This window comes from Oryctolagus cuniculus, chromosome 1 (genome assembly GCF_051225735.1).
Source record: "Oryctolagus cuniculus isolate XC-2025 breed Fujian yellow rabbit chromosome 1, ASM5122573v1, whole genome shotgun sequence".
NCBI classification, from domain to species: domain Eukaryota; kingdom Metazoa; phylum Chordata; class Mammalia; order Lagomorpha; family Leporidae; genus Oryctolagus; species Oryctolagus cuniculus.
The window spans coordinates 60031803-60043040 of NC_142867.1; the positions used below are offsets into that span (position 1 = coordinate 60031803).

The following is an 11238-nucleotide window of genomic DNA, read 5'->3' on the forward strand; positions in this document are numbered from 1 at the left end:
AAAATGAATAAGAGAGGAAACAAGAAGGGGAAGGGACTCATGATGAAGAATTAAATTAGTTTGAAAGGTAGAGTTAGGGAGAGAAAGAGAGAGATAGAGAGAGAGAGAAGAGAGAGAGAGAGAGAGAGAGAGAGAGAGAGAGAGAGAGGTCTTCCACCTGCTGGTTCACTCCCCAAATGGCCACGGCAACCAGAGCTGAGCCAATCTGAAAACAGGATCCAGGAGCTTCTTCCAGATTTCTCACACAGGTGCAAGGACCCAAGGACTTGGGCAATCTTCCACTGCTTTCCCATGCCATAGCAGAGAGTTGGATCACAAGAGGAAGAGCTGGAACTCAAAGTGGCACCCATATGGGATGCTGGCACTGCAGATGATGGCTTTTACTCACTACATTACAGTGCCGGCCTCTAGACACTACTCAGAAAGATCTCAGTAGATGTTTCTCCTAGATACTTTGCAGAATTTTTAGGGCCAGTTTATTCCCAAAACACAGCTTTTCCATCAAATATATACACAAACTAGTGGGAGAATATGAACAGAAGACAGAATAAAATATGAGAAAAGGTATTGAAAGACAGGTGGAAATGTTGGCAAGATGCAGAGATAACCAAAGGAAGGTCAGGGATACCTTTAAAGACATGGGTCTAGAAAGAAGCAATATAAAAAAGTTAGTCTCAGCAATTTTTTTCTGCATTGATAGTATTTACAACAGCAATTTGTTTAAATGGCTATCTCCCAGGGAGATCCAAAATGGCTGAATATGAGAAAGATGATGGTCTTGTCGGAGGGAGAACCTCATGGCCCCACTCACTCAGTCTGGCCTGAAGAGCTGGCAGGGGGCAGGGGGCCTACCTATCCATGTGAAGGAAGGGCACATCCATGTTCTCCCCTCCCCTCAGCAAGGGGCCCAGCAACCAGTGGGGAAGAAGCACCATCTTCGCGGCCTGCAAGCTACTGGTGGATTTTGTCTGAGGAAGAAGTCTATAGTAAGGGAAGGGCACATTGCTCCTCTGCCCCTCACCAAACCAACCTCTACCAGGCAGGCACCTGGTTCCAGGAACAGGGCAGTTCTCTGTGCACAGGGAGATTTGGGGGGCAGGGAGTGGATCCCCTATATGCTGTGACTGTAGGAGCCCTGCACCCTGTGACTGTGAGAGCTCTTTACCCCGTCATTAAAGGAATCCCTGTGACTGTGCAATAGGCTATGAAACTGAGAAGGGTATGGTCAGAGCTCCCTGGCCCCATCCAGCACACACCCCTGGATATCTGCTGAAGGAGCAGGAATTCCACTAAGCCATCGAGAGGACAATTCACACAAAAATCCTTCAGTGGAGATATCAACAAGTGTTTACCCAGATGCATGAATACAAATGTAGAAATAGAAGAAACAGGAAAAAAGAAAACAATATGATGCCCTAAAAAGAATACAAAAATATTTCAATATTAGACTGTAAAGATAAGGAGATCGAAGAAATGCTGAAAAGGAATCCAAAAGAATTATAAGATTACTCGGGAGCCAGCGTTGTGACTCAGTGTGTTAAAGTTCCAGTCTGCAGTGCTGGAATCCCATATGGGCGCCTGACTTTGGATCAGCCCAGCTCCTACCATTGCAATGATTTGGGGAGTGAACCAGCGGCTGGATGACCTCTCTCTCTCTCTCTCTCTCTCTTTCTCTCTTTCTCTCTTTCTCTCCCTCCCTCCTTCTCTCTCTCCCTCTCTCTATCTCTGCCCCTCTGTAACTCTTTCTTTCAAATAAACAAATCTTTACAAAAAACATAAGATTTCTCAAAACAGAGAGAAAAATATGTAAGTTTTTAAAAATTTGCACATGATATTGGTGACAAATCTGCCAAAAGATAAGGATATTAAAGAAAAATCAAACTGAAATATTAGAAATGAAGAATTCAATATGTCGAATAAAAATACAGTGAAAAGTCTTAACAACATTTTCAATGAGGCAGAAAAAAGTGTATCCAATCTACAAGATAAATCTTTGAAAAGCCACAGTCAAAAAAAAAAAAAAAGAAGAGAAAATTAGATAAACCAAAACAGTATTTGAGGTCTATGGTATATCATCAAACAACCAAATGTAGATATCCTAGGAGTTCCTGAAGATATGGAAAAAACAGAATTGCTTAGAAGATTATTTCAGTGAAATAATATCAGAAAATTTACCGAATTTGGCTAAAGATATGGACACCCAAGAACAGGAAGCACATATAATCCCAAATAGACATGATCAGAAAAGATCTTCACCATGACCCATGATAGTCAAACTTTCAAAAATAAAATATAAAGAAAAGATCCTAAAATGTCAAAAGATAAATTCCAGATCACTTTCAAAGGATCTCCAATTAGACTGACTGCTGGTTTCTCATCGGAAACCCTATAGTCTAGAAGAGAATGTAGACATAGTCAAAGTCCTAAAAGAAAAAAGTTGTCAAGCCAGAATGCTGTACCCAGTAAAGCTCTCACTTATAAATGAAGGTGAGATAAAGACCTTCCAAAACAAACAAAAATTGAAAGAATTTGTCACCACCTGGCAAGCCTTACAAATGATATTTAAAGATGTACACCTACAGAAACAGAGAAAGATAGTCAGCATCATGAGAGAATTTAAGGGCAGAAAATCTCCTAGTAAAAGTACAAAAGAGATTCAACACAAACAACAGGAATATTTACAGAACATTGCAGGACACAGTCATTACTTAGAAATAATAACCTTGAGTCTAGCCTAAAATAGCCTAAAATCCCCAATTAAAAGACATAGAATGGCTGAATACATTAAAAAACAAGATCTATATATGCTGCCTATAAGAAACACCTCACCAACAAAAATACACACTAATATATGGAATACAATAAAATGTATATGAGTGAATTTGACATCTTGAGATTTGATTATTGTTTATGGCTTTTGTCTATACTTCTGAAGAACAGAATTGTTTCTACTTACAACTTGGTGAATTCAGTATTTAGTGAAAGATCAAGCTTGTGATTATAAAGTAAATTGAAAGTATGTTATAGCAACAATTAAAAGAAAAATAGAAAGGAATGATGAGAGAGGGTACAAGTGAGAGAGGAAGGGTGGGTGGAAAGTATCATTGTGTTCTTTTTTAAATAAAGAATTTTTTTAGAAACTGCTTAAAGTAAAAAAAATCCTGCTAAGAAAGACCAGGTGGAAAATGAGTTCTCAATAAAATGGAATTTTAGGTCAAAAAACGTTTAAAAGGCCACAAAAGAGAAATGGTACCACTGCTTATTGAATAATGGCTAGTTACTTGAAGTTTTTACTTTTGCCATTGTTAATCAATGAATCTGGATTTTCCTCTGAATTCCACCCAGAGCTTGTAATACATAACCAATTTATAAAATAACTGCTTTCTACACAGGTTTTAGGACAAGCCTCCACCAGAAACAAATCAATACAGACATGTCAGGGGCTGAACAGGAGAAGGTAATACATTGTGCAGAATTCTGCCAGACAAAGGGAATGAATAGGCTGTGGGCAAGGCAAATGAGGAAGAGTTAAGGAATGAAATATTTTAAATATTCATAATTAACTCAGACATGGCACTGTATTTCTGCAAAAAGAAAACTAACATTTAGTAACATCCACTGGCAAAGTATTCAGTTAACAGTGGAGAGCCGTGAACAGCGGATCCCAAAAACACCCTAGTCAGTCTTGAAGACTCCAGGGAAATGATGGTCTTCACTACTCCCTCTCTTTGCCTGAGGTCTAGAAAGACCTTGCAGCACAATCACCCACTTGCTATCCTTCCAACTCTAAGGAGTAAACTTTAGGGAGCCAAAGAGGAGCCCCCAGTAGACAAGGAGAGCAGAGAAGAGGATGTATTTAATGTAAACCTAGAAAAGAGTAACAATGGGACATAGCCCCCATTCAAATACCAGAGATAAAGGCAAATCACCAAGAGTATCCATTTGCTTAAAAAGAAACCCACACACCTCATTCCTTCAAAAACACGGAAATTTAAGGAAAAATCATCAAGAGGAATGCTCAATGAAAATTGAGCTCTCCAACCCAAGCATCTCAGAGCTGAAACACCCCTATTCATCCAGGTCATAATTCTTCTTGTTTTTCAGCAGGAATGCAATTACTCAGACACCAAACCACTTTTCAAACCCTCCTTGGGTCAAAGCCTAGGACAGAGAAGATTCAAGGAGCCCTGGAAGGCCTGTGACAGCAGGTTCACAAGGTCCCAAGTCTGACCCTTCATTCCCAGATACAATATCAAAAACAGAAAATCCCCTGTCATGTTACATTTTATATTTTTAAATATGGAAACATATGTTTAATACTCTTAAAGTATTTATTTATTAGTCTGTTCATTGCTAAGATTTCACATTAGGTTAAAATTCAATTCAGTCTTTATATTTCTCTACTGAGGTTTCCACCTCAGTGTGACCAGCACACACATGGTGAGGGCCCCACAATCAACATCTTTGATCCCCAGGTGAACCAACTAGATGTTAATGTTGCTCTGCTATAGAGTAAAAGCTCCTAGCTCAAACTTTCTGGAAAAGGAGTAAAACATTTGGAAAGTGCATTTTTTTATTTTTTAAATTTATTTAATCTATTTTTATTTATTATTCCCCCTAAAGAAACTTTTATTTAAAGAATACAGATATGTATAGGAAGAATGTCTTAGGTATTTTGATTAGTGTTGCACTGAATCTGTAAATTGCCTTTGAAAATATGGACATTTTGGCTGGCAGCACAGCTCAATAGGCTAATCCTCCGCCTGCAGCACTGGCACCCCGGGTTCTAGTCCCAGTTGGGGCGCCGGATTCTGTCCTGGTTACTCCTCTTCCAGGCCAGCTCTCTGCTATGGCCCGGGAGTGCAGTGGAGGATGGCCCAGGTCCTTGGGCCCTGCACCCGCATGGGAGACCAGGAGAAGCACCTGGCTCCTGGCTCCAGATCAGCACAATGCACCGGCCGCGGCTGCCATTGGAGGGTGAACCAATGGCAAAGGAAGACCTTTCTCTCTCTCTCTTTCTCTCTCTCTCTCTCACTGTCCACTCTGCCTGTCAAAATGGAAGGAAGGAAGGAAGGAAGGAAGGAAGGAAGGAAGGAAGGAAGGAAGGAAGGAAGGAAGGAAGGAAAGAAAGAAAGAAAGAAAGAAAGAAAGAAAGAAAGAAAGAAAGAAAGAAAGAAAGAAAGAAAGAAAGAGGGAAAGAAAGAAAGAAAATATGGACATTTTGATAATACTGATTCTTCCAAATCATGAACATGGAAGATTTTTTCATTTTTTTTTGTATCTTCTTCTATTTCATTTGCTAATGTTTTGTAATTCTTGTCATAGAGATTTTTGACGTCCTTGGTTAAATTTATGTATTTGAGTTTTTTTGTGGTTATTGTGAGTGAGATTGATCTTATAAGTTCTTTCTCAGCCGTGGCATTGTCTGTGTATACAAAGGCTGTTGATTTTTGTGTATTGATTTTATATCCTGCTACTTTCTCAAACTCTTCCATGGATTACGGTAGTCTCTTTGTGGACTCTTTTGGATCCCCTAATTATAGAAACATGTGAACTGCAGATAGGGTAGTTTGACTTCCTCCTTCCCCATTTGTATCCCTTTGATTTCTTTTTCTTGCCTAATGGCTCTGGCTAAACCTTCCAGGACTACATTCAATAGCAATGGTGAGAGTGGGGATCCTTGATTGGTTCCAGATCTCAATGGGAATGCTTCCAATTTTTCCCCATTCGATGGATGCAGGCCAAGGGTATGTCATAAATTGTCTTGATTGTCTTGAGGAATGTTCCTTTTATACCCAGTTTGCTTAGAGTTTTCATCATGAAATGGTGTTGTATTTTATAAAATGCTTTCTCTGCACTGCATCTATTGAGATAAGCATATGTTTTTTGTTCTTCAGTTTGCTAACGTGATGTATCACATTGATTGATTTACAAATGTTGAACCATCCCAGCATACTAGGGATAAATCCCATTTGGTCCAAGTGAATGATCTTTCTGATGTGGTGTTAGATTTGATTGGCCAGTATTTTGTTGAGGATTTTTGCATCTATATTCATCAGGGAAACTGGTCTGTAGTTCTCTTTCTCAGAATCCTTTTTTTTTCAGGTTTGGGAATTAAAGTGGCTTCATAGAAAGAATTTAGGAGGATTCCCTCCCTTTCAATTGTCTTGAATATCTTGAGAAGAACTATAGTTAGTTCTTCTTTAACTGCCTGGTAGAATTCAGCAGTGAAGCCATCCGGTCTTGGGCTTTTCTTTGTTGGGAGGGTTTTTACTACTGATTCAATTTCCATCTTTGCTATAGGTCTGTTTAGGTTTTCTCTGTCTTAATGGCTCAGTTTAGGTAGGCTGTACTTGTCTAGGAATCTATCCATTTCTTCCAGGTATCCCAGCTTGTGGCATACAGCTCTTTGTAGTAATTTCTTATGATTCTTTTTATTTCTGCAGTGTCTGCTGTTACATTTTCTTTTTCATCTCTAATTCTATTGATTTTGGTCTTCTCTCTCCTTTTTTGGTTAGTTGGGCCTAGGGTGTGTCAGTTTTGTTTATTTTTCCAAAAAAAAAAAAAACAGCTCTTCATTTTACTGATCTTCTGTATTATGTTTTTGGTTTCAATTTTGTTGATTTCTTTTCTAATTTTAATTATTTATTTTTTTGTGCTAGATTTGGGTTTGGTTTGCTGTTGTTTTTCTAAATCCTTGAAATGCATTGATAGCTCAGCTCATTTATTTCATGTTTTTCCAATTTCTTGATTGCTATAAACTTTCCTCTTAACACTGCTTTTGCTGTATCCCATAAGTTTTGATATGTTGTTATTGTCATCTTCATTTGTTTCCAGAAAGTTTTGATTTCTCTTTTGATTTCTTCTATGACCCACTGTTCATTAAGGAGTATGTTGTTCAGTCTCCATGTGTTTGCAAATGTACTAGAAATTTCCGAGCTGCTGATTTCCAGCTTCATTGCATTGTGGTCTGAGAAGATGCATAGTATGATTTTGATTTTTTTGAATTGTCCGAGACTTGCTTTATGGTCTAACATGTGGTCAATCCTAGAGAAAGTCCCATGCACAGTTGAGAAGAATGTGTATTCTGTAACTGTAGCGTAGAAAGTTCTGTACATATCTGTTAGGCCCATTTAGTCTATATTGTTGATTAACTATGTTGTTTCCTTGCTGATTTTCTGTCTGGTTGATTTGTTGTGAAAAGTGGGGGATCAAAGTCTCCCATTACTATTGTATCTGAGTCAATGTCTTCCTTTAGATTCCTTGACATTTCTTTTAAAAAGCCAGGTGCCCTGTAATTAGGTGCATATACATTTATAATAGTTACATCTTCCTATTGAATTGATCCCTTAATCATTATATAGTGTACTTCTTTGTCTCTTTTAACAGTTTTTGTGTTAAAGTCTATTTTGTCTGATATTAAGATGGCTACACCATCTTAATACAATCTTTTTTTGTTTCTGTTAGCATGGAATATCTTTTTCCATCTTTTCACTTTCAGTCTGAGTGAATCTTTGTTGGTGAGATGTATTTCTTGTAGGCAGCAAATAGATGGGTTTTGTTTTTCAATCCGTTCAGCCAATCTGTGTCTTTTAACTGGAGAGTTGAGGCCATTTCTATTCAAAGTGATTATTGATAAGTAATGACTTTGCCCTGCCATTTTCCATAAATATTCCATATTTTTACTTTGGATTTCCTTTCTAATTTTACTTGAGATTTTCTTCCTTTAGCTTCTTTCATTATGATGGCCATGTTTCTGTGTTTTTATGTGCAGGACATCTTCAAGCATTTTTGCAAGGCTGGATAGATGGTAAAAAATTCTTTCAATTTCTGTTTGTTATGGAAGCTTTTATTTCACTTTCATTAATAAATGAGAGCTTTGGAGGATACAGTACTCTGGGTTGATAATTTTTTTTTCTCTTCAGACGGGTATAATCTCACCATTCTCTGACTAAAAAGGTCTTCTAATCCTTCAGGAACTCCTAGAACCCATATATTGGATCATTTAATTGTATCCTGTAGATCCCCACCAATGTTTTTTCATTTTCTAATTTCCTCTTCTTTTTTGTCTGATTATATAATTTCCTACAATTGGTCTTCTAAGTTGGACATTCTTTTTCTGCTTTACCGATTCTGTTGTTAAGCCTTTCCACTGCATTTTTTATTTGTTCTATTGGATTCTTCATTGCCAAGATTTCATTTTGCTTTCTTTTTTTAAAAGATTTATTTATTTATTGGAAAGTCAGAGTTACAGAGAAGGGAGGCAGAGAGAGAGAAAGGTCTTCCAAAAGATGGTTCACTCCCCAGATGGCCACAATGGCCAGACCTGAGCTGATCCAAAACCAGGAGCCAGGAACTTCCACTGGGTCTCCCACGCGGGTGCAGGGGCCCAAGGACCTGGGCCATCTTCTATTGCTTTCCCAGGCCAAGGCAGAGATCTGGATCAGAAGTAGAGCAGGGGGATTAGAACCAGCACCCATATGGGATGCTGGTGCCCCAGGCCAGGGCATTAACCCACTGTGCCACAGTGCTGGCCCCCATTTTGCTTTCTCTTTAAGATCTTAATTTCGTGGGAGAAATTTTTTTTCATGCCATGTATGGATTTCATTAGTCTGTGCATTTGCTTCTTTTACTTCTAAGTAATCCTACAATCAATATTTGAAATTCCATTTCTGGCATTTCTTCAAACTCTTCATCTTCACAAACTAGTACTGAAGTCTTGTATTCTTCTAGGGGCATCACGTTGTGTTCCTTATTGTTTCTTGAATTGCTACATTTATTTTTTGGCATTGGCAGTGGTACTCATTGGTTTCTTCTTCTCTTTTTGTCTGTGGTAGCTTTCATGGAATATGATGGGTTGTGGTAGATGTGGCCAAGAAGCTCTCTGTTCAGTGCTCCAGGGTGCGGGGAGTGTTAGGGTGACACCCAGGTTGGGTGTGGTAAGTCTCCTTTTTTTTTAATCAGAGGGGAAGTTTTTCTGCTCTGTTGGTGAAGACAGCTCATTTCCTCCCCTCAAAAGAAACCACTGCCTGTGCACTAGCCCCAGTGGGTAAAATATTCATCTGCACTTCCACAAGGACCACAAAAAGGATCTGTGCAGTCCTCGGTGTAAGATGATTCCCCAGCACTGTCCTTCACCAGGAAATACTGAGCATGTGCAACTTCCCACCGTGACTGCCCAAAGTCCCAGCCACAACCTGAGCCTTCCCACACAGCCTCAGTGTTTTCAAAGCCCCTCAGTGTCAGTGTTTTCACAGTCCTGGGATACAAGCCTCCCACAGCCTCCCATCAGTTCTCCTGGCCAGATTCAGGAGTTTCCACTCGGCTGGTTGCTGGGTGGGGCCATGTGCTGGTGCAGCTGTTATGTATGTCTCTATTAGCTTGTTACAGGATGCCATTGCAGGGTGATCAGGGAGAGAGAAACGTGCCCCCTCCCTTTTTTTCTTCTGTACTTTGGCAAGTACAAGATCCCCCACAGGGCTCCAAGCCAGATTCCCTCCAGGCTTTTCCTGTAGCTTTATCACCAGTGGCTTTGGCAGCTGCAGTCTGGTCTAATCTCTCTCCAAAACTGGTGCGGAAACTCTCAGTGCTGGGGCCCTCCCTGACTTGTGCATATCCAAACCCTCCACGTGAGTCTGCTGTGTCCCTCTAATTTGTGTGGAATTTCCTCTGCCATTTTCTCCCTAACTCTTCCCTGAGACTGCACCTGAACCCTCTCCACTTTTTTTAAACTATCTTCTCCTAGACTAGAGCAGTAAGCTCTGTCTCTACTCCACCATATTGCCAGGAGCCTTAAGATGAGGTACCTTTTGCTTATGAAAAGAAACCAGTGAGTCTTCTAAGGATAATAAAAAGGAGTATTTAATAGTCAAGCACATGATTTGGAGTGAAGAATTTGGATGTTGCTCGGTTGGTCCAGGTTGCTAATACTCTTCTTGTTCTTCCTGTGGGCCCCCTTCATCAGGTAATACAAAGCCTTCATCTATAGCATAAAGAATGTCTACAATCCTCTATAAAATGGGGTGATTTTCCCCTTGTTCTCCTGGCAAATCAATTCAATGTTCCTTAGCTTTCCAATGTAGAAATGTCTCTCTTTCTCCAAGTTTTGAATGGTAAGTTTTAGTACACTGACCTGCTGCATCAATTTGGCTGATTCATTACCCCCATTGCCCACACTGACATTCTTCTGCACCACCCCTGGACCACCCCTTAGGAGTTTCAGTAGTTGGATGCCAAAATGGGCCTCTTTAGTGCTGTATCACTAGAGCTGAGAGTTTTTTTAGTTTACTCTGAGCTGGAGCAACAAGGGAGGGAGCCACAGCAGTTTCTTGATTTTGTCTGGCAGCTACAGGATCATAGTCTTTTCCATCATAGTTTGTATCAAAATTGTCCTGAAACTTTCCTTTTGCTAATTTACCCACAGGAATTATTCTGTCAACACACATTCTCTTAAAACCTACTTATACTATTTGGAAGTTATGGATGTATTTGTGTTCTAGTTTAGCTTGTAATTTCATTTTCTTCAAAGCAACGGAGCTAGGGAACAACATGTCCCTAAACTGACAATATGCAGCCCCTGATTACTACTGCTCAATCTTCATCAGATTCAACTGCAGGGACTCATTGATCCAGGCCAGCATGTCATATCAACTGAGGTTATCACTGGGGCTGATGTTAAGTATATGTTCACTGCCATCTTCAGCTCTCAGTGGAACCACATCCACTACCTGCACCTGGCAACATTTCCATCTTCATCTCATTCAAAACTCTCATTAGGTTTCAAAAACTGTATATTAAATACATGAAATTTGTTCCATTTATGTAGTAAAAATGTTCTATTTTTTAAAATTAAATAAATAAATGCCTATTTTCCTTCTTAACTGTATGCAATCCAAATCTAGGTTAAATATATATTATTTTATATAATATATAGAATATATATTATATTAATATGTTATTTATATATATATCCTTAATTTTTCACAGGTATTTACACCTATTAAGCCTTCAATAAGTTAGACTGAAGAGGTTATATGGAAAACTCACCAGAAAGCATTCTTCAGAAGAGAGAGAGGAAGAATAATATGGAAGCAAGATTGCCAGAGATATAAGTTCAAATTCCCTACAACTTCTCAAACTCAAAGACAGCAGGAAATAGGGAAAAGAAAACAGAAAAAGAAAGGGGAAAAGAAAATAGAAAGTAGATACACATTTTTATATGCTAATCAATGTAGCCAG

At 39.1% G+C, this 11238-nt stretch overlaps 1 pseudogene; it reads right to left on the minus strand.

Moving 5' to 3' along the window:
• Nucleotides 1–9923: 9923 nt before the first annotated feature.
• On the minus strand, nucleotides 9924–10696 carry LOC149128417 (microtubule-associated protein RP/EB family member 1 pseudogene; annotated as a pseudogene).
• Nucleotides 10697–11238: the final 542 nt, after the last annotated feature.